Source organism: Bufo gargarizans, chromosome 6 (assembly GCF_014858855.1).
Source record: "Bufo gargarizans isolate SCDJY-AF-19 chromosome 6, ASM1485885v1, whole genome shotgun sequence".
In the NCBI taxonomy this organism is placed as follows: domain Eukaryota; kingdom Metazoa; phylum Chordata; class Amphibia; order Anura; family Bufonidae; genus Bufo; species Bufo gargarizans.
The window spans coordinates 97407499-97434319 of record NC_058085.1 but is presented as its reverse complement, the minus strand read 5'-3'; the positions used below and the strand labels follow the sequence as shown (position 1 = coordinate 97434319).

Sequence of the window (26821 nt, the reverse complement as noted above, 5' to 3'; positions counted from 1 at the left end):
GGTATTGACGGTTAGGTTTAGGATAGTTTAGGCCCCTTGGTTAGGTAGTTAGCGATCGTTTAGCGCCCAGCCCACCGCACCGCACCGCAGTCACTGATTCGCTGATTAGCGTATCGCTAATCAGCTTTTGTACTTTTATAGTATCTGGAAGTGATCAAAACTGATCACAGTCAGATCTATAATAGTATGAGTGTCACCTTAGTTCGCCCTCCACCCAAAACGCAGTGTTTGCCCGATCAGGCCTGATCAGTCGCCCACACGTGCGTTCACCCACGCCCGCCCCGCCGCAGTGACAAAAATTATTTTTATTTGATCACTGCACAATCACTTTACAAGCGCTGCGGCGATAAAAAAAATCACGGAATACCTTGGGGTGTCTTCTTTCCAAAATGGGGTCACTTGTGGGGTAGTTATACTGCCCTGGCATTTTAGGGGCCCTAATGTGTGAGAAGTAGTTTGAAATCAAAATGTGTAAAAAATGCCCTGTGAAATCCGAAAGGTGCTCTTTGGAATGTGGGCCCCTTTGCCCACCTAGGCTGCAAAAAAGTGTCACACATGTGGTATCGCCATACTCATGAGAAGTTGGGCAATGTGTTTTGGGGTGTCATTTTACATATACCCATGCTGGGTGAGAGAAATATCTCTGCAAAAGACAACTTTTCCCATTTTATTTATACAAAGTTGGCATTTGACCGAGATATTTATCTCACCGAGCATAGGTATATGTAAAATGATACCCCAAGGTATTTCGTGATGGGCATAGTGAGTTCATGGAAGTTTACATTTTTTGTCACAAGTTAGTGGAATATGAGACTTTGTAAGGAAAAAAATATATATTTTCTGCTAACTTGTGACAAAAAAGAAAAAGTTATATGAAGGGGCGTGGCCTGAACGCTGATGGCGCCGGTCGCATAGCGCTTCTGCTCCGGACTAGAGCATCTTAAAGCGGCTTACAGCAACTACTCCAACACCCTAATTTTATCAGGCACACACTTGTAAAGCGCACCAGCCATGGGGAAGGTTCAGAGGCGTCCTGCCCCGACGAAGCTAAACAAATTCTTCGGTAAATCGACCCCAACAGAGAGTCGGGCCTAAGAGGGACCCCTCATCCATCATGTACGCTGACTCCTCCGGCGGGAACGCCATCGCAGCCTGTGCACATCCCAGCTGCTAGGAGCGGGCTTGAGAGGGAATCCCTTGAACACACGCAGCTTACGGCAGATGTCATGCGTTCCATGCTGGATGCTCTGCGTTCCTCCATGAAGGAGGACATGCTGGGGCTGTTGAAGGATCTTAGAAAGGACATTCAAAACATAGGTGACAGCACCTCGCACCTAGAGGGGAAGATGGCTGAATTTGCTGCCTCCCACAACACCCTCATCGACTTCCATGAAGCTATGGAAGAGGATATTGCCAAGATAACGGCTAAGTTGCAAGATCTGGAGGATAGACACAGGCGGAATAATGTTAGGATCCGCGGGATTCCAGAGTCGGTGGAAGCGCATGAGCTGGAGAATTTTCTGCAGCAGTTGCTAAAGGCGGCACTACCTGAGTCTACAGAGAGGGACCTGATCATAGATCGTATCCATAGGGTGCCCAAGCCTAAAGGTCTGGATCCTTCGCTCCCCCGCGATGTTATAGCTAGGATTACACCGTAAAGGAAGCGTTCCTAAAGGTTCTGAGGCAGAATCCGTCCCCATCGGAGGACTTTGCAGGGATTGCGGTATACCCGGATCTTTCCGCGGCCACGCTTGCAAAGCGCAGAGAGTTCACCCCGATCACCGCTGTGCTGAGACAACATCAAATTAAATATCACTGGGGTTTTCCAGTAAAGCTGATGGTCACATATAATGGGGGCCTGCAAGTTTTCAACTCGCCTCAAGCGGCAACTCGTCACCTGTCCGAGTGGGGCCTTACCAACGGGGACTCTATCCGGGCGAAGGAAGCTGCCCCACAGCCTGACAATATTCCACCGGAATGGGACGTTGCCTGATATGTGAGTGTATGCCGGCAGGGAGTAGCTGGTTGACTGTTATTTTTTAAAGTTTTTGGTCCAAAGTGGAGAGCTGTAGTTCTCTGCCCCGACTGGACTTGTTTTTTCTGGTCCCTTGACCAGTGTTTTTTTGGGTCAGGCTTGACACGCTTTGATGACCATTATGTTCTCATGTTATTTTCCTTTATATATGTGTTGTAATTTATTTATTTTTTATATGGTTCCTACACTTATAATGTATGCAACATGTGCTTCCAGATCTTTGGGAATGGCGGGATTAATCAGTGAAGCGTGGTGTATTACAGGGAGCTCCTATAAATAAGCAATGGGGTTAAAAATATTGTCCTTAAATGTGCGCGGGATAAACTCTCCGTATAGACGCACGCAGCTATGGTCGGAGGCCCTCAAATCTAAATGTGACATACAAGTCTCAGCTGGCGAATAGTCGAGTAGACCTGCAGGCGACTTTATACGGGTCTGCCTTTCATGATATCTGGAGATATCAGCATAGTGAGGAGCGAGATTACACGTTCATATCAACTGCGCACTTATCCCAGTCTCGCATTGACTATATACTAGTTTCCAGAGGCCTTCTGCACAGGGTCGCCAGGTCTGACATTGGGGGAGCGACTTGGTCGGACAATGCCCCAGTTAGCATTATAATCGAAGATGGTCTGCCCAATCTCCCACGTCCACAATGGAGATTGAACACTTATCTTTTGAAATGCCCTGATAGAGTTAGACAGATCACTGATTCTTTACAGGAATTTCTGGCGTTTAACGATCTCCCTGACACTAGTGTACACAATCTCTGGTTTTCCCATAAAGCTTATATGAGAGGGATCCTATTACAAAAAGCGGCAAGGATGAACAAGAGTAGGAATAGAGCTATTCAAGACGCCCTATCGCGACTACAGACTGCAAAGACTAACCATAAGTTAAACAACAACTCCTACACATTGGCTTTCCTTCAGGAATGTAGAGCTGAGCTTAGGACTATTCTTCTGTATCGTCAGGAACTAGGTATGAAGCGTATGCAGTCAAACTTTTATCACACAGGGTATAGAGCAGGAGCATTATTGGCGCGTGGATTAACCCCATAGGGACATAACCTTATTTCACCTTAAGGACCAGGCCATTTTTTGCAAATCTGACCAGAGTCACTTTAAGTGCTGATAACTTTAAAACGCTTTGAGTTATCCAGGCCATTCTGAGATTGTTTTTTCGTCACATATTGTACTTCATGACACTGGTAAAATGAAGTCAAAATAATTAATTTTTTTTGCACCAAAAATTACCTAATTTACCAAAAATTTGGAAAAATTAGCAAATTTCAAAGTTTCAGTTTCTCTACTTCTGTAATACATAGTAATACCCCTAAAAATTGTGATGCCTTTACATTCCCCATATGTCTACTTCATGTTTGAATTATTTTGGGAATGATATTTTATTTTTTGGGGATGTTACAAGGCTTAGAAGTTTAGAAGCAAATCTTGAAATTTTTCAGAAATTTACAAAAACCCAATTTTTAGGGACCAGTTCAGGTCTGAAGTCACTTTGCGAGGCTTACATAATAGAAACCACCCAAAAATGACCACATCTAAGAAACTACACCCCTCAAGGTATTCAAAACTGATTTTACATACGTTGTTAACCCTTTAGGTGTTGCACAAGAGTTATTGGCAAATGGGGATGAAATTTTAGAATTTAATTTTTTTGTCTAATTTTTCATTTTAACCCATTTTTTCCACAAATAAAGCAAGGGTTAACAGCCAAACAAGACTGTATATTTATTGCCCTGACTCTGCCGTTTACAGAAACACCCAATATGTGGCTGTAAACTACTGTACGGCCACACAGCGGGGCGTAGAGTGAAAGGTGCGCCGTTTGGTTTTTGGAAGGCTGATTTTTATGGACTGGTTTATTTACACCATGTCCCATTTGAAGCCCTCTAATGCACCCCTAGAGCAGAAACTCCCTAAAAGTGACCCCATCTAAGAAACTACACCCCTCAAGGTATTCAAAACTGATTTTACATATGTCGTTAACCCTTTAGGTGTTGCACAAGTTATTGGCAAATGGGGATAAAATTTTAGAATTTAATTTTTTTGCCAAATTTTCCCATTTTAACCCATTTTTTCCACTAACAAAGCAAGGGTTAACAGACAAACAAAACTCATTATTTATGGCCCTGATTCTGTAGTTTACAGAAACACCCCATATGTGGTCGTAAACTGCTGTACAGGCACACGGCAGGGCGCAGAAGGAAAGGAATGCCATACAGTTTTTGGAAGGCAGATTTTGCTGGACTGGTTTTTTGACACCATGTCCCATTTGAAGCCCCTCTGATGCACCCCTAGAATAGAAACTCCATAAAAGTGACCCCATCTAAGAAACTACACCCCTCAAGGTATTCAAAACTGATTTTACAAACTTTGTTAACCCTTTAGGTGTTGCACAAGATTTAATGGAAAATAGAGATACAATTTCACAATTTCACTTTTTTGGCAGATTTTCCATTTTAATATTTTTTTTCCAGTTACAAAGCAAGGGTTAACAGCCAAACAAAACTCATTATTTATGGCACTGATTCTGTAGTTTACAGAAACACCCCATATGTGGTCGTAAACTGCTGTACGGGCACACGGCAGGGCGCAGAAGGAAAGGAATGCCATACGGTTTTTGGAAGGCAGATTTTGCTGGACTGGTTTATTTACACCATGTCCCATTTGAAGCCCCCCTGATGCACCCCTAGAGTAGAAACTCCAAAAAAGTGACCCCATTTTAGAAACTACGGGATAGGGTGGCAGTTTTGTTGGTACTAGTTTAGGGTACATATGATTTTTGGTTGCTCTATATTACACTTTTTGTGCGGCAAGGTAACAAGAAATAGCTTTTTTGGCACCGTTTTTTTTTGTTATTTACAACTTTCATCTGACAGGTTAGATCATGTGGTAATTTTATAGAGCAGGTTGTCACGGACGCGGCGATACCTAATATGTATACAATTTTTATTATTTATGTAAGTTTTACACAATTCATTTTTAAAACCCCAAAAATTTTTGGTGTCTCCATAGTCTAAGAGCCATAGTTTTTTCAGTTTTTGGGCGATTATCTTAAGTAGGGTCTCATTTTTTTCGGGATGAGATGACTGTTTGATTGGCACTATTTTGGGGTGCATATGACTTTTTGATTGCTTGCTATTACACTTTTTGTGACGTAAGATGACAAAAAATTGTTTTTTACACCGTTTTTATTTTTACTTTTTTACGGTGGTCAACTGAGGGGTTAGGTCATGTGATATTTTTATAGAGCCGGTCGATACGGACGCTGCGATACGTAATATGTATACTTTTTTTATTTATGTAAGTTTTACACAATGATTTCATTTTTGAAACAAAAAAAATCATGTTTTAGTGTTTCCATAGTCTAAGAGCCATATTATTTTCAGTTTTTGGGCGATTATCTTGGGTAGGGTATGATTTTTTGTGGGATGAGATGACGGTTTGATTGTTACAATTTTGGTGTACATGCGACTTTTTTGATCACTTTTATTACCTTTTTTTGAAAGTAAGGTGGGCAAAATTTCAATTTCATCATAGTGTTTTATTTCTATGGGGTTCACCGTTCTGGTAAAGTAACATGACCGTTTTATAGATCAGGTCGTTACGGACGCGGCGATACCAAACATGTGTAGGGAATTTTATTTTTTTCATTTTTAAATCAGTGATAAGTGTTTTTTGATTTTTACTTTATTTTCAGTGGGTCTGATGTCTGTATATTACAGTACAGTACACTATATAGTGTTTTGTACTGTATTTTACTTACACTTTGTCTGAACAGATCTATGCCTTTAGCACAGATCTGTTCAGAACCATGGACAGCAGGATGCCTGAGAAGGCGTCATGTTGCCATGGGAACCTTCCCCGTCTGCTCAGTAGTGGCCAGAACTGCGCAGACGGGGAAGGGTAAGGGCGGGGCTGTCGGGGGGCTGTCTGGGAGCTCTCTCCCTCTCCCATCGGGGGCTGGGAGAGGGAGGGAGCTCCCTGAGCTGTTAACCTTTTCCATACAGCAATGTGCTGGCACCCTGGTATACCCACTAACCACCAACGATTATTCAAGGGGAGGCGGGCGGGGGATCCGCCTGCCGCACCGCCCGCCTCCCGCAACCCTCCCCCTGCACCTCCCACCGGGCTACAATCACTCAGGGGGCAGGGGGGGGGGGGATACATATATTTTTTAGCAATACTAAAGTTTCTGATCAGAAACTCAGAAATCGCAGCAAACCGCAGTTCTGAATTGAGCTATTGAATTTAGCCTAGGTGCCTGCTTAATGATTTGAGCAGGCACCAGGTCCCGATCACTGCCAGCCGCACGGCAGTGATCGAAAATACACAGGGCGTACATGTACGCCCTGTGTCCTTAAGTACCAGGACACAACGGCGTACCTGTACGCCCTATGTCCTTAAGAGGTTAAAGAGTAGGGCAGCAGCAGCTAGGATAACTAGCTTAAAATATAACAGTAAAGTGTATTCCCACCCCCAGGAAATAGCCGATGCTTTTGCGGCATATTATTCCTCCCTTTATAACTTGATAGTCACATGACTCAGCCCTCCGAGGAAGCAATAGCGGCCTATCTAGAACTCCTTAAGCTTCCCAAAGTCTCTGAGAATGACCTGTGTATTCTGAACAGGCCAATTACCTCGGAGGAGATTTCCACTACAATTAAAAACACCCAGTCTAATAAGGCTCCAGGTCCTGACGAATTCCCGGCAGTATATTATAAAACATTCCACTCAGCACTTATTCCTTACCTAGTTGAGCTGTATAATGCTTTTATGACTTCTGGAGACATCCCCTCTGAAATGTTGCAGGCCACTGTAGTCACTCTACCCAAACCAGGGAAGACCCCTGATGCCCCTGAGAATTTTAGGCCAATTTCCCTGTTGAACGCTGATCTTAAGCTTTTTGCTAAGATTTTGGCTGCTTGCCTTAACAAGGTGCTCCCTGCCCTTATAAATCCTGACCAAGTGGGCTTTGTGCCGGGTAGGCAATGTAGGGATGGAACTAGGAGAATGTTAAATTTGATCCAGATTGCAGAGTGGTCCAGAGCCCCCACGGTCTTTGTCTCCCTAGATGCTGAAAAAGCGTTTGACAGAGTGCACTGGGGGGTTTCTGGATCAGACTCTTAGGAAGTTTGGGTTTCGAGGACATATTCTGCAAAGCTATTCTTGGATTATACTCGTCACCCAGAGCTAGCGTATTAGCCTCAGGCTTTCTGTCTGCTCCTTTTTCAATCACTAACGGGACTAGGCAGGGGTGCCCATTATCGCCCCTGATATTTGCATTGGTGATGGAGCCATTGGCAGAGAGAATAAGGAATTGCACGCAAATATCTGGGATTACAATAGGGAAATCTTCCCATTGCATTGGGCTATATGCTGATGACGTCATATTGACTCTTACCAGCCCCTCGGCATCACTTTAGGCTGTAACTGAAATATTGAGCCAGTATTCCTCAATATCCTATTATAAGTTAAATGTCAGCAAAACAAATGTTTTACCTATCAACGTCCCAGAGAGTTTATATCAGGTACTAAGAAAAAAGTATCCCTTTGTGTGGGCCACAGAATCGATACGGTACTTAGGTGTGGAACTCACCAACTCATTGTCTACCCTACTCTCACTAAACCTTAAAAAATTTAGGTCTGAATTGCAAACTGACTACTCCAAGTACAGCAAAGCAATGCTTTCGTGGATTGCAAAAATAAACGCGGTTAAGATGTTAATCCTTCCCAAAATTCTATATTTATTTCGGTGCATACCCATGAAAATATCCAAAACACATAGTAAGCAACTGCAAAGTGACATGCTTAAATTTATATGGGGAAACTCGCCCCCCAGGATTAAGAAAAATGTGATGTATCCCTCTATTAGGAATGGCGGACTGGGGGTTCCGTATTTATATAACTATTACTTAGCCAATTTATTAGACCAGACTATGGAGTGGTGGAAGCCTTCCTTACCCCATAAGTGGCTCAATATAGAGGAGGTTTATGTTAGAAGGTCTCTTAAATCACTGTTGGCCGCCAACTTGTTGAAGCCCACCTCATTCGCAGTTCCCCTGCATACTATGCAAGCGTCCATGTTCGCATGGGCACATCTATTCAAAAATAGACTTCTTTCACCCCTGGAAAAGAAATATATCCCTATCACGGCCATAGAATATCACATCCCCACACTTCAAGTTACAGGCTGGCTAAACTGTGGGATTGATAATCTAGGGAGTTTATATGACCAATCCACCCTACGAACCTTTGAGATGTTACACACCTCTTACAACTTACCTAACCTAGTTTTTTACCAATATTTGCAGATACGCCACTTCCTCACACCTCTTAATCTAGATGCCGCAGTAGATGTGAATGACCCACTTGGCAAGCTACTTGGAGTAGATGGACGTTCCCATTCCAGCCTCTCCTTTTGGTATTCATACCTGACGCTCATGGACAAAGACGGTAAAAAGCCCTTTATGGTCAGGTGGGAGGCTGAAATGGGAAAGGAATTCTCTCTGAGGGAGTGGATAGATGCCATGTACTGGTCCATGAAATGTTCTAAATGCATAAATCATGCAGAGCAGAACAAGAAAACCCAATTGAGGTGGTACTTAACCCCGGATAGATTGGCTCATATCATTCCCAACTATTCCTCATTGTGTTGGAGAGGATGTAGCCGGACAGGAATTGCTGGAATAGCGGGAATTTTGACCCCAGAACTAGCAATTCTCAGTATAGGGCTGGTGAGCATCCCTTGGGATAGTGGAAGCACGATAGCACATATTTTATGTGCATCAAAGAAAGTGATTGCAAGACATTGGAAAAGCTCACAATCTCCTTCAATCGGTGAAGTCTTCAAAATTGTAAACCACAATATGCATTGTGAATTTACTTTTGCACCCTTGTTAAAGGCTAGAATAACAGTGCATAACTTGTGGCTACAATGGTTGTCAAGCCCTTACGCAGAGCCACTTTCAAAATACCTGATACAGCCTTTCTGTGCGTACGCAGTGGTAAAGGGTATATACAAACTGCGGTATGGGGGTATCCTGAGCATACTGTGTGAGATGCAGGCTTGCACTGTATTGGATAACACACATCACATGTATTTGCATATGTCGCTACTTATGTACTCTCTTGAATCCATGTAAGGAACCTTTTTGTTTTGTTTTCACATTTGTTACTTTTCTTTTTGTATGTCTAACTATGTTGCTCAACCAAAAAATTTGACTTCAATAAAAATTTATTGATTAAAAAAAAAAGTTCTATGAACTCACTATGCCCATCAGCGAATACCTCTTAGGGTGTCTACTTTCGGAAATGGGGTTATTTGTGGTTTTTTTCTACTGTCTGGGCATTGTAGAACCTCAGGAAACATGACAGGTTCTCAGAAAGTCAGAACTGCTTCAAAAAGCAGAAATTCACATTTTTGTACCATAGTTTGTAAACGCTATAACTTTTACCCAAACCATTTTTTTTTTTTTTACCCAAACATTTTTTTTTAAATCAAAGACATGTAGAACAATAAATTTAGAGAAAAATGTATATATAGATGTTTTTATTTAAAAAAAAAAAAATTACAACTGAAAGTGAAAAATGTAATTTTTTTGCAAAAATTTAGTTACATTTCGATTAATAACAAAAAAAGTAAAAATGTCAGCAGCAATGAAATACCACCAAATGAAAGCTCTATTAGTGAGACGAAAAGGAGGTAACATTTATTTGGGTGGTAAGTTGTATGACCAAGCAATAAACGGTGAAAGTAGTGTGGTGCAGAATTGTAAAAAGTGGTCTGGTCATTAAGGGGGTTTAACCCCTTAAGGACACAGGGCGTACAGGTACGCCCTTGTGCCCTGGTACTTAAGGACACAGGGCGTACATGTACGCCCTGTGCATTTTCAATCACCGCCGCGCGGCCGGCGGCGATCGGAACCCCGTGCCTGCTCAAATCATTGAGCAGGCACTTGGGGCAAATGCGTCGGGGGGTCCGGTGACCCCCCCATGTATGCGATCGCAGAAAACCGCAGGTCAATTCAGACCTGCGGTTTTCAGCGTTTCCGGGTTATTCGGGTCTCTGAAGACCCGATAACCCGGAACAGGATGGTGATGGTGGTGTGATTTCACTCCACCAATCACCATCCAGCGATCCTGAGTGGTGATGGTGACATCACCACTCAGGATCGCTTTCTGATTGGTCAGGGGGCGGTCCGGCGGCAGATTCAAAAGAGGCAGGCGCCCCTCTCCTCCTCCTTTTGTGTTCCAGCGCCGGAGGAGAGAGGAGCTGCCTGCACGTGTCCACCATCGCTGCCAGCACCCCTGATCTGTGCCCCCAGGACCCGATCTGTGCCCCCAGCACCCCCCATCAGGTACATAGGGACAGCTAGGGAAAGTTTGGGATAGGCAGGGAAAAAAAAGGGAAAGGTAGTTTTTTTGACTTTTTATTGCATCACCCCAGTTAGGGTGTCTGGGGTCCACAGCACAGCTGTGTGACCCTAGACCCCCCAGGGGTGCTGCCACTTGCCCCCCCCCCCCCCCCACCTTTTTTGGGGTGCTTTTTTTTTTTTTTTTTTTTTTGAGTTCGCTGACTGTGACCGGCACTTAGCGTCCGGCCACTGTTAGCGCATCGCACACCCCACCGCTGATCAACTTCGGACGGTTGATCAGCAGTTTTGAATTTTTTTTCCTCACTTTTTTGCCCTTTTTTTAGTTAGTTTTATTTATTTTTTTCTGTTAGTTTTAGGGTGAGTTCGTGAACACCCGTGCCCCCTCACACACGCACACCAAATAAAGAGTTACACACACGCACATATACACGCAGACACACACTCCCCTATGGCCCGCCGGACGTTCTCGGCCGAGGAGGCATACGCCCAGCTTGCCTCCGAGTCCGAGAGTCCCAGTGAGGATGAGGATGACCCCACATTCCTGTTGTCATCCGCATCCTCCTCATCATCTAGCGATGATGATGAGCCCCCAAGGCGGCGGAGACGCCGCCAGGCGGAGCAAGGGGACCGCCATGTTAGGGACCCTGTGGCCCACACTAGTACGAGCAGCTCTGGGGCTCGTACTGGTTTCCCGGCCCACCAGTTAAATCCACCGGAGCACCCTGCCGGTGAACTTGTCTGGTGTAGCCCAGAGCGATACGAGCCCGTGATTCCTGATTTCGTAGGCCAATCAGGAATCCAGATTTCCACAGTGGGCTACACTGAATATGACTTTTTTTGTCATTTTTTCAGTGACCCACTGGTAAATCTGATGGTGGAGCAGACGAATCTGTACGCCCAACAGTTCGTCGCTCAACACCCGGGCTCCTTTTTGGCCAGGCCCGGTGGCTGGACGCCGGTCAGTGCAGCCGAAATGAGGACATTTTGGGGCCTCGTGCTGCATATGGGCCTGGTCAAGAAACCCAGTGCCAGGCTGTACTGGAGTGGGGACGTCCTATATCAGACCCCACTTTACAGTACGGTTATGACACGCTCCCGGTTTGAGGCCATCAGGAAATGTCTGCATTATTCCGATAATGCAGCATGTCCACCCCGAGGTGATCCTGCCCATGACCGTCTGTACAAGATACGGCCGGTCATCGATCACTTTGGGGCCAAATTCATGGAGGCCTATGTACCTGGAAGGGAGGTCGTGGTTGATGAGTCTCTCATTGCGTTCAAGGGGAGACTCATTTTCCGCCAGTATGTGCCTTCCAAGCGGGCGAGGTATGGCGTGAAGCTATACAAAATTTGTGAGAGTACCTCAGGGTACACTTACAAATTTCGTGTATACGAGGGGCGAGATTCCCGGATTCAACCCCCAGAATGTCCCCCCACTCTGGGTGTTACCGGGACCTTATGCACCCACTGCTGGATAAGGGTTACCACTTGTACGTGGATAACTTTTATACCAGTATCCCCTTGTTCCAGTCCCTTGCCGCCAGATCCACGTCCGCTTGTGGGACCGTGCGGAAAAATCAACGCGGCCTCCCTGCCCACCCCCTCCAGGTACCTATCCCCAGGGGTGAGACCCGTGCCCTTACCACTGGAAACCTGTTGCTGGTCAGGTATAAGGACAAGAGGGATGTCCTTATGCTGTCCACAATTCATGGTAACGGCATCACCCCTGTCCCTGTGCGAGGTACCGCGGCAACGGTCCTCAAGCCCGATTGTATCGTCGCCTACAATCGGTATATGGGAGGAGTTGATCTCTCGGATCAAGTCCTCAAGCCATATAACGCCATGCGCAAAACCCGGGCATGGTACAAAAAAGTTGCGGTCTACTTGGTACAGGTTGCCATGTACAACTCTTTTGTACTATCCCGAAGCGCTGGCAGCACAGGGACATTCCTCCAGTTCTATGAGGCAGTCCTCAAGGCCCTGATCTTTTCGGACCGGGAAAGAGCAGGCCGGAGTACCTCGGGAACTGTAGGCGCCCGGATCGTCCCTGGCCAACACTTTCCAGGTGTGGTCCCCCATACTGGAAAGAAGGGACGAACCCAAAAAAAGTGCAGAGTGTGTCGCAGGAGGGGGATACGGAAGGACACGACTACTCAGTGCGACACATGCCCCGATCATCCGGGCCTCTGCATTGACGGTTGCTTCAGGGAGTATCACACTTCCATGGAGTACTAAATTTATATCCCAATTTAGCACTGACATCGGATAAAAAAAAATGGTTCTCAGACTTGAGACACCCAAAAAAAATAAAATAATTTATTAAAAGTAGACATAGGTATTGCCGCGTCTGTAATAATCTCCTCTATAAAAATGCCCCATGACCTAACCCCCAAGATTAACACGGTCCAGAAAAAAAAAAAAAGGTGCAAAAAAAGGTTTTCTTTGTCACCTTACATAATAAAAAGTTTAATAGCAAGCGATCAAAAAGTCATATAGCCCCCAAATTAGTGCCAATAAAACCGTCATCTCATCCCGCAAAAAATGAGCCCCCACATAAGATAATCAGATTTAAAAAAAAATAGAAAATGACTCAGACTTTAGAGATACAAAAATTTTTTTTAGGGTATCAAAAAGGATAATATAGTCTAAAACCTAAATAATTGTAAAAAAAAAGTTGACTTATTAGGTATCGCCACGTCCGTAAGAATCTCATCTATAAAAATACCCCATGACCCAACCCCCCAGATTAACACAGTAAAAAAAAAAAAAATAAATAGGTGCAAAAAAATTTTTTTTTTGTCACCTTACATAACAAAAAGTTTAATAGCAAGCGATCAAAAAGTCATATAGCCCCCAAAATAGTGCCAATAAAACCGTCCGCTCATCCCGCAAAAAATGAGCCCCCACATAAGATAATTGGCTAAAAGAAAATAAAAAAAATGACACTTAGACTTTAGAGATACCCAAAAAAAAAAGTTAGACTTATTAGATATTGCCGCGTCCGTAAGAATCTCCTCTATAACAATATCCCATGACCTAACTACCCAGATTAACACGGTTAAAAAAAAAACAAAAAAAGGTGCCAAAACCGCTATTTTTGGCACTTTTCCATTTCAGTCCGTTTTTTCCGGTAACAAAACAAGGGTTAACAACCAAACAAAAGTTAAAATTTATTACCCTGATACTGCAGTTTACAGAAACGCCACATTTGTGGTCGTAAACTGCTGTATCCGTAAAAGGGAGGCTGCAAAAGGAAAGGACCGACATGGTTTCTGGAAGGCCGATTTTGATGGCCTTTTTTATTGACACCATATCCCTTTTGAAGCCCCCCTGATGCCCCCCTAGAGTAAAAACTCCCTAAAATTGACCCCATCTAAGAAACTACACCCCTCAAGGTATTCAAAAATGATTATACAAACTTTATTAACCCTTTAGGTGTTCCTCAACAGTTAATGGCAAATGGAGATGAAATATCAGAATTTCAATTTTTGGTAACCTTACCTCACAAAAATGTAATATAGAGCAACCAAAAATTATATTTACCCTAAAAATATTCCCCCAAAAAATGCCACCTTATCCCGTAGTTTCCAAAATGGGGTCACTTTTAGGGAGTTTCGACTCCAGGGGTGCATCAGGGGGGTTGAAACAGGACACGGTGTAAATAAACCGGTCCATAAAAATCAGCCCTCCAAAAACCAAACGGCGCACCTTTCACTCTACGCCCCGCTGTGTGGCCGTACAGTAGTGTACGGCCACATATTGGGTGTTTCTGTAAACGGCAGAGTCAAGGTAATAAAGATACAGTCTTGTTTGGCTGTTAACCCTTGCTTTGTTAGTAGAAAACATGGGTTAAAATGGAAAAAATGGAAAAAAAATGAAATTTTCCAATTTCATCCCCATTTGCCAATAACTCTTGTGCAACACCTAAAGGGTTAACGACGTATGTAAAATCAGTTTTGAATACCTTGAGGGGTGTCGTTTCTTAGATGGGGTCACTTTTAGGGAGTTTCGACTCCAGGGGTGCATCAGGGGGGTTGAAACAGGACACGGTGTAAATAAACCGGTCCATAAAAATCAGCCCTCCAAAAACCAAACGGCGCACCTTTCAATCTACGCCCCGCTGTGTGGCCGTACAGTAGTGTACGGCCACATATTGGGTATTTCTGTAAACGGCAGAGTCAGGGTAATAAAGATACAGTCTTGTTTGGCTGTTAACCCTTGCTTTGTTAGTGGAAAACATGGGTTAAAATGGAAAATAAGGCAAAAAAAATGAAATTTTCAAATTTCATCCCTATTTGCCAATAACTCTTGTGCAACACCTAAAGGGTTAACGACGTATGTAAAACCAGTTTTGAATACCTTGAGGGGTGTAGTTTCTTAGATGGGGTCACTTTTAGGGAGTTTCTACTCCAGGGGTGCATCAGGGGGCTTCAAATGGGACATGGTGTAAATAAACCAGTCCATAAAAATCAGCCCTCCAAAAACTAAACGGCGCACCTTTCACTCTATGCCCCGCTGTGTGGCCGTACAGTAGTTTACGGCCACATATTGGGTGTTTCTGTAAACGGCAGAGTCAGGGTAATAAAGATACAGTCTTGTTTGGCTGTTAACCCTTGCTTTGTTAGTGGAAAAAATGGGTTAAAATAAAAAATTTGACAAAAAAAAGAAATTCTCAAATTTCATCCCCATTTGCCAATAACTCTTGTGCAACACCTAAAGGGTTAACAACGTATGTAAAATCAGTTTTGAATACCTTGAGGGGTGTAGTTTCTTAGATGGGGTCATTTTTGGGTGGTTTCTATTATGTAAGCCTCGCAAAGTGACTTCAGACCTGAACTGGTCCCTAAAAATGTCGTTTTTGTAAATTGCTGAAAAATTTCAAGATTTGCTTCTAAACTTCTAAGCCTTATAACATCCCCAAAAAATAAAATATCATTCCCAAAACAATTCAAACATAAAGTAGACATATGGGGAATGTAAAGTCATCACAATTTTTGGGGGTATTACTATGTATTACAGAAGTAGAGAAACTGAAATTTTGAAATTTGCTAATTTTTCCAAAAATTTGTTAAATTAGGTATTTTTTGGTGCAAAAAAAAATATTTTTTTGACTTCATTTCACCAGTGTCATGAAGTACAATATGTGACGAAAAAACAATCTCAGAACGGCCTGGATAAGTCAAAGCGTTTTAAAGTTATGAGCACTTAAAGTGACACTGGTCAGATTTGCAAAAAATGGCCTGGTCCTAAGGTGTAAAAAGGCTGTGTCCCTAAGGGGTTAAGCTAGGGGGGCTGAGGTGGTTAAAGGGAGTCCGTCACCTCCATATGGCCATATACAGTGCTTACATGGCTCTGTAGCACACCTATACAGGATTGTAACGGTACCTTTGTTCTTTTCTTTACACTTGCACCAGCAGGAAAACGACTCTCGATGAGGCAAGAGACTTGGAGGGCAGGCAAAGGCAGAGACTGGGGAGGAGTAAAGTGAAAAGAAGGCAGAGCAGTCTGGGCACCTACACACTGAACTCCTCCCCTGGGCACTTGCAAGTGCTCATTTGCATATGAATTAAACTTTGTTTTTCCTGCTGGTGCAAGTCTAAAGACAAAGACAAAGGTACCGTTACAATCCTGTATAGGTGTGCTACAGAGCCATGTAAGCACTGTATATGGCCATATGGAGGTGGGAACTTCCTGGGGTGGGGCTTACACGCCCCAAATTTACCAACTGCAATGTTATCAAGCATGGAAACACACACAGTTTTTTATACAGTTTTCAGAGTCACAGCCAGAAAAGGATACAGCCGGAACTAGAAATATAAGGGTGTATTTATAACGGACTTTTAGACTATGCGAGTTTACGGGGCTTGTACAGATGAAGCACATTAAAATCACGAGCTTTACCTGACCGTGCAGATAGAAACTGCATCACAAAACCATGCCAGTCACATTAAAACAGCATGCAGTTTTGCCAGTTTTAGTGCAGTCCCATGTAAATACACCCCTAGTCCTGCCTTTATAATACAATACTTATTCCCTTTAACGCCATAACACATAATGCCTCGTGTTATTTCTTCTATACACAATTCGATGCGTATGTACGGTATATGCCCTGATCTTATTGATTTTTATTTAAGTAAGCAAGGGCCCTGCTGGCAACAATGTGTTCTTGTATTTTGATATGTTACTATTTTGAAATAAATACTATCAGTACACAAGGACGGGGGTGTGCCTGCCATATATACACAATTAGGTACTTTTTGGCTGGCGGGGGGGTTGGGTTAGCCAAGTGACAATGCATCCTCTGCAAATCCATTAGGCACTGTAGGGGTGAGCCTCATTTTAGAATCTGCATAGCAAGATTCAGTACCAGCAGAATGAATGAGATTTTACAAATCTCATGTACACTTTGATTTTTTCTTCTGTACAGAAATTGATCTTGCTATGCAGATTCTAAAATCCGGAGCATGTCAAGGGCTCTTTCACATGAGCGGATGCTATGCGGGTAAGGCTAGTTTCACACTTGCGGCAGGACGGATCCGACAGGCTGTTCACCATGTCGGATCCGTCCTGCGGCTATTTCGCCGTGCCCGCGGACCGCCACTCCGTCCCCATTGACTATAATGGGGACGGGGGCAGAGCTCTGGCGCAGCACGGCGGTGCACGGAGACAGCCGCCGGACTAAAAAGCCTGACATGCAGTAATTTTAGTCCGGCGGCCTTTCTCCGTGCACCGCCGTGCTGTGCCGGAGCTCCGCCCCCGTCCCCATTACAGTCAATGGGGACGGAGCGGCGGTCCGGTGGCACGGCGAAATAGCCGCAGGACGGATCCAACATGGTGATCAGCCTGTCGGATCCGTCCTGCCGCAAGTGTGAAAGTACCCTAATCCGCTGCGTAAAAGACAGCCAAGCCCCGTTCTGGACAGCAGAGACACGGAGCATTTCATGCTCTGTGCCTCTCTGTGATCTTTTTACTACAAAATCACAGTGACAACTTTATCTCACTGATTTTGTAGCAAAAAGGTCAAAGAGAGACACGGAGCATTATCAATCATGTTACTGCTCCGTGTCTCTGCTGTCTGGAGCGGGGCTTGGCTGTCTGTCACCCAGCGGATGACAGGCAGGGCATCCGCTCGTATGAAAGAGCCCCAATTGTTTTTGAGATTCTGCTCTTTCTATACAGGGGTTTTGCCTATAGCTTTAAAGGGGTATTCTCATCTTGCTACTTTAGTCTCAATTGCTGCCAGCTAGCTGTTCACTTCCTGGTTTTTCTGCTGCTAAGGCTGGGCGGGCTTAGGCTACTTTCACACTAGCATTGTTTAAATCCAGCGTTCAATTCCGACCCGGGAACTGCCCGCCGGATCCGGAAAAACATGTGAAAACGGATTACATTTGAATCCTGATCAGGATTTTGATCACAATGAAAAAATGCATTGGAAAAAACGGATCCGCCATTTATGGACTTTAACTTTTTTTCCACATTTTTCGGGTTTAACATGCAAAAGCCGGATCCGGTTTGACTGAACACACATTTTTCGGGTTTAACATGCAAAAGCCGGATCCGGTTTGACTGAACACACGGCGCTGGATCAGGCGTTAATGCAAGTCAATGGGATAAAAAAAACTGATCAGGCGTTCAGTCAATGTGTTCAGGATTTTTGGCCGGAGGTAAAAATACAACATGCTACGGTTTTCTGAAAAGCCTGATCAGTCAAAAAGACTGAATTGAAGACATCCTGATGCATCCTGAACGGATTGCTCTCCATTTAGAATGCATGGGGATAAAACTGATCAGTTCTTTTCCGGATTTGAGCCCCTAGGACGGAACTCCTAGTGTGAACGCTAGTGTGAAAGTACCCTTAGGCAGCTAGAGTGAAGTCCGGCCACACCTCCTTATGACATCACACTGAGAGCTGAGTCCTGTGCTAGTTCATGTGAAAAGTATGACTCATCAGTCTGGCAGCCTGCAGTGTCTGTGAGGGTAACGGTCACCCAGAGAGCCATGTGAAGTGAGCTTAGTGTACAGTAACACGTGGCTGTTCTGCAGTTTTACACACAAAATCTCAGTCTGATCTTTTACAAACCCATTCTGTGCATCAAAACCTGTAATTCCATATTATACATTAGCCCAAAAGCTTGACCAACCCCCACCCACCAGCACTGATGCAGATTTGTTTCCATTACAGCTGTACTCCAGTTAGGCTACTTTCACACTTGCGGCAGTGTGATCCAGCGGGCAGTTCCGTTGTCGGAACTGGCCACCGGATCCGCCGCTGACTGAAAGCATTTGTGAGACGGATCCGGATCCGTCTCACAAATGCATTGCAAGGACGGATCCGTCTCTCCGCTTGTCATGCGGACAGACGGATCCATCTTGTAAATTTTTTCACATTTTTACCGGTCTGCGCATGCGCAGGCCAGAAGGACGGATCCGGCGTTCTGGTATTCTGAATGCCGGATCCGGCGCTAATACATTCCTATGGGAAAAAATGCATTCAGGCAAGTCTTCAGTTTTTTTCGCCGGAGAGAAAACCGTAGCATGCTGTGGTTTTCTCTTTTGCCTGATCAGTCAAAACGACTGAACTAAAGACGTCCTGATGCAAACTGAACGGATTACTCTCCATTCAGAATGCATGGGGATATACCTGATCAGTTCTTTTCCGGTATAGAGACCATGAGATGGAACTCTATGCCGGAAAAGAAAAACGCAAGTGTGAAAGTACCCTTATGTATAAACCTTACACTATGTATCTTTATAGATGCATATACAGCTAAGGGCTCTTTCACACTTGGGTTCTTTTCTTCCAGCATAGAGTTCCGTCGTCGGGGCTCTATGCCGGAAGAATCCTGATCAGTTTTATCCTAATGCATTCTGAATGGAGAGAAATCCGTTCAGGATGCATCAGGATGTCTTCAGTTCCGGACCGGAACGTTTCTTGGCCGGAGAAAATACTGCAGCATGCTGCGCTTTTTGCTCCGGCCAAAAATCCTGAAGACTTGCAGCAAGCCCAGATCCGGAATTAATGTCCATTGAAAGGCATTAATCCGGATCCGGCCTTAAGCTAAACGTCGTTTCGGCGCATTGCCGGATCCGACGTTTAGCTTATTCTGAATGGTTACCATGGCTGCCGGGACGCTAAAGTCCTGGCAGCCATGGTAAAGTGTAGTGGAGAGCGGGGGAGCAGCATACTTACCGTCCGTGCGTCTCCCAGGGCGCTCCAGAGTGACGTCAGGGCGCTCCACGCACATGGATGACGTGATCGCATGGCACATCATCCATGCGCATGGGGCGCTCTGACGTCATTCTGGAGCGCCCCGGGAGCCGCATGGACTGTAAGTATGCCGCTCCCCCGCTCCCCACTACTACTATGGCAACCAGGACTTTAATAGCGTCCTGGCTGCCATAGTAACACTGAACGCATTTTGAAGACGGATCCGTCTTCAAATGCTTTCAGTTCACTTGCGTTTTTCCGGATCCGGCGTGTAATTCCGGCAAGTGGAGTACACGCCAGATCCGGACAACGCAAGTGTGAAAGAGGCCTAAGCTACATGTGTCTTCTCCAGTCCCCTAACATCACTTTGGCTGAATGGCTTCCTATACAGCCTTACTACATCTTTATTCTACTCCCCCACTAGCACGGTGTCTGAAAAGCTTCATATACAGCTCTGCTACATCTGTCTGTTTATCTCTTCAACCAGCACTGTGTCAGAACAGCCGTATATTTAGCTCTACTACATCTGTTTCTCTCTTCAACCAGCACTGTGTCAGAACACCCGCATATTCAGCTCTGCTACATCTGTTTCTCTTTCACCAGCATAGATGCTGACCTGCCACATATACAGCTCTGCTACATCTGGTTTTCTATTCAACCAGCACTGTGTCAGAACAGCCGCATATTCAGCTCTGCTACATCTGTTTCTCTTTCACCAGCCCCCAAGTGCCTCCATCTGCCCCCATATAGCCTCCATCTGCCCCATATAGCCTCCATCTGACCCCCACAGTGCCTCCACCATCTGACCCCCACAGTGCCTCCACCATCTGACCCCCACAGTGCCTCCACCATCTGCCCCCCACAGTGCCTCCACCATCTGCCCCCCACAGTGCCTCCACCATCTGCCCCCCACAGTGCCTCCACCATCTGCCCCCCACAGTGCCTCCACCATCTGCCCCCCACAGTGCCTCCACCATCTGCCCCCCACAGTGCCTCCACCATCTGCCCCCCACAGTGCCTCCACCATCTGCCCCCCACAGTGCCTCCACCATCTGCCCCCCACAGTGCCTCCACCATCTGCCCCCCACAGTGCCTCCACCATCTGCCCCCCACAGTGCCTCCACCATCTGCCCCCCACAGTGCCTCCACCATCTGCCCCCCACAGTGCCTCCACCATCTTCCCCCCACAGTGCCTCCACCATCTGCCCCCCACAGTGCCTCCACCATCCTGCCCCCACAGTGCCTCCACCATACTGCCCCCACAGTGCCTCACGATACTTACCTGCGCTTTGGCCGCCCGACGCTCCTTCTTCTTGTAACTCACTGGTCTGTGCGGCGCATTGCTTATCCTTATAGCAATGCGCCACACAGACCAGTGACGAGTTACAAGAAGGAGCGCGGGTGGCCACAGTGCAGGTAAGTATATTGCTGTAGAGTAAATGACCATGGCAGCCAGATCTTCAGTAGCATCCTGGCTGCCATGGTAACCGATAGGAGCCGCAGTATTACAATGCTGGGACTCCGATAGGAACTGCCGCTGCCACCAATGATTTTGTGGAGGGGGGGGGGGGGGGCAATCCCTGCCTACGCCACTGACACTTAGCAAGAGCCGGATCAGGCTTAGATATACCATGGCAAGCAAGCCGGATGTCTGTGAAGGCGTCCGGTTGCCATGGTAACCATCGCCCGGTGGTGGGTTCCGCTCGGCCATCCTGAAATCGAAAGGGGGAGGGGGGGGGACAGTTATACACAGCAGCGCAGCTCCGATCTCCTCACCATTCACTGAGGAGATTCGGGCTGCGCTGCTGAACTCTAAGACCGGACAGCTCCCCTCCTCCTCCGCTGATCTAAAAATATTTGTGCCGGCTCTGTTTCAGACGCGGCACAAAGGAATATAGATCTGCGTATACGCGGCCGCCCGGAGCCGTGCTCGTTCTCGTTGGATGCACTTCTTCTGCGCAAGCGCGGCCCATGGATGCAGCCGGCGAGCGGTGGCTGTATCCATGGGCACCGCAGATCAACATTGAATTTTAATAATAAGAATTTAAAGAAAACAGTAGTTTTTTTTAATGAAATATATTTTAAAAAAAGCTCATTGGGGGTATATAATTAATTAAAATAGGATCAATAAGATGAGAATACCCCTTTAACCACTTCAACCCCGCTAGCTGAAACCCCCTTAATGACCAGGCCACTTTTTACACTTCTGCACTACACTACTTTCACCGTTTATTGCTCGGTTTTGCAACTTACCACCCAAATGAATTTTACTTCCTTTTCTTCTCACTAATAGAGCTTTCATTTGGTGGTATTTCATTGCTGCTGACATTTTTACTTTTTTTTGTTATTAATCGAAATGTAACGATTTTTTTGCAAAAAAATGCCATTTTTCACTTTCAGCTGTAAAATTTTGCAAAAAAAAAAAACCGACATCCATATATAAATTTTTTGCTAAATTTATTGTTCTACATGTCTTTGATAAAAAAAAAATGTTTGGGTAAAAGTTATAGCGTTTACAAACTATGGTACAAAAATGTGAATTTCCGCTTTTTGAAGCAGCTCTGACTTTCTGAGCACCTGTCATGTTTCTGAGGTTCTACAATGCCCAGACAGTAGAAACCCCCCACAAATGACCCCATTTCAGAAAGTAGACACCCTAAGGTATTCACTGATGGGCATAGTGAGTTCATAGAACATATTTATTTTTTGTCACAAGTTAGCGGAAAATGATGATTTTAAAAAAAAAAAATTCTTACAAAGTCTCATATTCCACTAACTTGTGACAAAAAATAAAAACTTCCATGAACTCACTATGCCCATCACAAAATACCTTCGGGTGTCTTCCTTTCCAAAATGGGGTCACTTGTGGTGTAGTTATACTGCCCTGGCATTTTAGGGGTCCAGATGCGAGAGAAGAAGTTTGAAATCAAAATCTGTAAAAAATGACCGGTGAAATCCGAAAGATGCTCTTTGGAATGTGTGCCCCTTTGCCCACCTAGGCTGCAAAAAAGTGTCACACATCTGGTATCGCCGTACTCAGGAGAAGTTGGGGAATGTGTTTTGGGGTGTCATTTTACATTTACCCATGCTGGGTGAGAGAAATATCTTGGCAAAAGACAACTTTTCCAATTTTTTTATACAAAGTTGGCATTTGACCAAGATATTTATCTCACCCAGCATGGGTATATGTAAAATGACACCCCAAAACACATTACCCAACTTCTCCTGAGTACGGTGATACCACATGTGTGACACTTTTTTGCAGCCTAGGTGGGCAAAGGGGCCCACATTCCAAAGAGCACCTTTAGGATTTCACTGGCCATTTTTTACAGATTTTGATTTCAAAACTACTTCGCACACATTAGGGCCCCTAAATTGCCAGGGCAGTATAACTACCCCACAAGTAACCCCATTTTGGAAAGAAGACACCCAAAGGTAGTCCGTGAGGGGCATGGCGAGTTCCTAGAATTTTTTATTTTTTGTCACAAGTTAGTGGAATATAAGACTTTGTAAGAAAAAATAAAAATAAAAAATCATAATTTTCCGCTAACTTGTGACAGAAAATAAAAAATTCTAGGAACTCGCCATGCCCCTCACGGAATACCTTGCGGTGTCTTCTTTCCAAAATGGGGTCACTTGTGGGGTAGTTATACTGCCCTGGCATTCTAGGGGCCCTAATGTGTGGTAAGTAGTTTGAAATCAAAATGTGTAAAAAACCTGTGAAATCCTAAAGGTGCTCTTTGGAATGTGTGCCCCTTTGCCCACCTAGGCGGCAATAAAGTGTCACACATCTGGTATCGTCGTACTCAGGAGAAGTTGGGGGAATGTTTTTTGGGGTGTCATTTTACATATACCCATGCTGGGTGAGAGAAATATCTTGGCAAAAGACAACTTTTCCCATTTTTTTATACAAAGTTGGCATTTGACCAAGATATTATCTCACCCAGCATGGGTATATGTAAAATGACACCCCAAAACACATTCCCCAACTTCTCCCGAGTACGGCGATACCAGATGTGTGACACTTTTTTGCAGCCTAGATGCGCAAAGCGGCCCAAATTCCTTTTAGGAGGGCATTTTTAGACATTTGGATCCCAGACTTCTTCTCACGCTTTCAGGCCCCCAAAAAGCCAGGGCAGTATAAATACCCCACATGTGACCCCATTTTGGAAAGAAGAAACCCCAAGGTATTCAATGAGGGGCATGGCGAGTTCATAGAATTTTTTTTTTTTGGCACAAGTTAGCGGAAATTGATTTTTTTTTTTGTATTTTCTCACAAAGTCTCCATTTCCGCTAACTTGGGACAAAAATTTCAATCTTTCATGGACTCAATATGCCCCTCACGGAATACCTTGGGGTGTCTTCTTTCCGAAATGGGGTCACATGTGGGGTATTTATACTGCCCTGGCATTTTAGGGGCCCTAAAGCGTGAGAAGAAGTCTGGAATATAAATGTCTAAAAAATTTTACGCATTTGGATTTCGTGAGGGTATGGTGAGTTTTTTGACACAAGTTAGTGGAATATGAGACTTAGTAAGAAAAAATAAAAAATAAAAAAATTCCGCTAACTTGGGCCAAAAAAAAATGTCTGAATGGAGCCTTTTAGTGGGTGATCAATGACAGGGGGGTGATCAGGGAGTCTATATGGGGTGATCACCCCCCTGTCATTGATCAACCTCCTGTCATTGATCACCCCCCTGTAAGGCTCTATTCAGACGTCTGTATGATTTTTACGGATCCACAGATACATGGATCGGATCCGCAAAACGCATACGGACGTCTGAATGGAGCCTTACAGGGGGGTGATCAATGACAGGGGGGTGATCAATGACAGGGGGGATGATCAGGGAATCTATATGGGTGATCACCCCCCTGTAAGGCTCTATTCGGACGTCTGTATGATTTTTACGGATCCACGGATACATGGATCGGATCCGCAAAACGCATACGGACGTCTGAATGGAGCCTTACAGGGGGGTGATCAATGACAGGGGGTGATCAGGGAATCTATATGGGTGATCACCCGCCTGTCATTGATCACCCCCCTGTATGGCTCCATTCAGACGTCCGTATGTGTTTTGCGGATCCGATACATGTATCCGTGGATCCGTAAAAATCATACAGACATCTGAATGGAGCCTTACAGGGGGGTGATCAGGGAATCTATATGAGTGATCACCCGCCTGTCATTGATCACCCCCCTGTAAGGCTCCATTCAGACGTCCGTATGTGTTTTGCGGATCCAATCCATGTATCCGTGGATCCGTAAAAATCATACGGACATCTGAATGGAGCCTTACAGGGGGGTGATCAATGACAGGGGGGTGATCAGGGAATCTATATGGGTGATCACCTACCTGTCATTGATCACCCCCTTGTAAGGCTCCTTTCAGACGTCCGTATGTGTTTTGCGGATCCGATCCATGTATCCGTAAAAATCATACGGATGTCTGAACGGAGCCTGACAGGGGGGGTGATCAATGACAGGGGGGTGATCAGGGGTTCATAAGGGGTTAATAAGTGACAGGGAGGGGGGTGTAGTGTAGTGTAGTGTTTTGTGGTACTTTACACAGCTACCTGTGTCCTCTGGTGGTCGATCCAAACAAAAGAGACCACCAGAGGACCAGGTAGCAGGTATATTAGACGCTGTTATCAAACCAGCGTCTAATATACCTGTTAGGGGTTAAAAAAAAAGCGATCGCCGCTGGCAGGCTGGAGATCCACTCGCTTACCTTCCGATCCTGTGAACGCGCGCGCCTGTGTGCGCGCGTTCACAGGAAGTCTCGGCTCTCGCGAGATGACGCGTATATGCGTCACTCTGCGCAGAGCTGCCGCCTCCGGACCGCACATCTGCGTTAGGCGGTCCGGAGGCGGTTAAATGGAGTTGTTAAGATAAATAGAAAATCTGCACCAAGAATTGCATAAAAACCACACAAAAAATGCACCAAAACAACGATTAGTGCAGATTTAGGCCTCATGCACACTGACCGTTGTGTGCATCCGTGTCCGTTGTTCCGTTTTCCGTGATTTTCTGCGGACCCATTGACTTACAACGGGTCCGTTGAAAACTCGGAAAATGCACCGTTTGTCATCCACGTTCGTGATCCGTATTTCCTGTCCGTCAAAAAAAATAAGACCTGTCCTATTTTTTTGACGGACAACGGTTCGCGGACCTATTCAAGTCAATGGGTCCGTGAAAAAACACGGAGGCACACAAGATTCTTATCCGCATCCGTAGGCTACTTTCGCACAGACGGATCCGCAGATCCGTTTGCATAACAGCTTTTCAGATCTAAGTTTTCACATCGTGAAAACTCCGATCCGACAGTATATTCTAACACAGAGGCGTTCCCATGGTGACGCTTCAAGTTAGAATATACTAAGAACTGTGGACATAACTGCCCCCTGCTGCCTGGCAGCACCCGATCTCTTACAGGGGGCTGTGATCCGCACAATTAACCCCTGAGGTGCCGCACCTGAGGAGTTAATTGTGCGTATCATAGCCCCCTGTAAGAGATCAGGTGCTGCCAGGCAGCAGACCCCCCTCCCTCCCCAGTTTTAAATTAATTGGTGGCCAGTGCGGCCCCCCCTCCCTCTCTCCCCAGTATTAAATTCATTGGTGGCCAGTGCGGCCCCCCCCTCCCTCGTATTAAATTCATTGGTGGCCAGTGCGGCCCCCTCCCTCCCCGTGCGGAGCAAAACGGATCCGTCCAGACTTACAATGTAAGTCAATGGGGACGGATCTGTTTGAAGGTGACACAATATGGTGCAATTTCAAACAGATCCGCCCCCCATTGACTTTCAATGCAAAGTCTGGACGGATCCGTTCTGAACGGATCCCATAGTTTGCATTATAGGAGCGGATCCATCTGTACAGACACCAGACGGATCCGCTCTGAACGCAAGTGTGAAAGTAGCCTTAGCTAAAGGTGTGCCTAAAGCTGGAAATCCAATATACAATAGTTGCATAAGGGGCGGGAACCTTCATAGAAGGGAGGTGTACAGTGTATGGGTGTGTGCCAGCATGTACTGCACCCAGAAGGAAAACTGGCTTAGTTGCCTATAGCAACCAGATTCCACCTTTCATTTTCTAAAGGAGCTCTAAAAAATGAAAGGTGGAATGTGATTGGTTGCTATGGGCAACTAAGCCAGTTTTCCTTTTACAACGGTTTTGATAAATG

General features: G+C 45.2%; 1 protein-coding gene across 4 annotated transcripts in view; it reads right to left on the bottom strand.

Moving 5' to 3' along the window:
- The window catches only part of LOC122940101, a 31407-nt gene that overhangs the window by 3605 nt on the left and 981 nt on the right, over window positions 1-26821 (bottom strand). The window contains exon 1 of one of the 4 annotated variants that reach the window (XM_044296468.1): window positions 8020-8121. The exons of the other annotated variants lie outside the window; for them this stretch is intronic. The gene's annotated coding sequence lies outside the window, so the exon portion shown is untranslated. Of the gene's footprint in view, window positions 1-8019; window positions 8122-26821 lie in introns of those variants that run through there. 4 annotated transcript variants of the gene reach the window in all.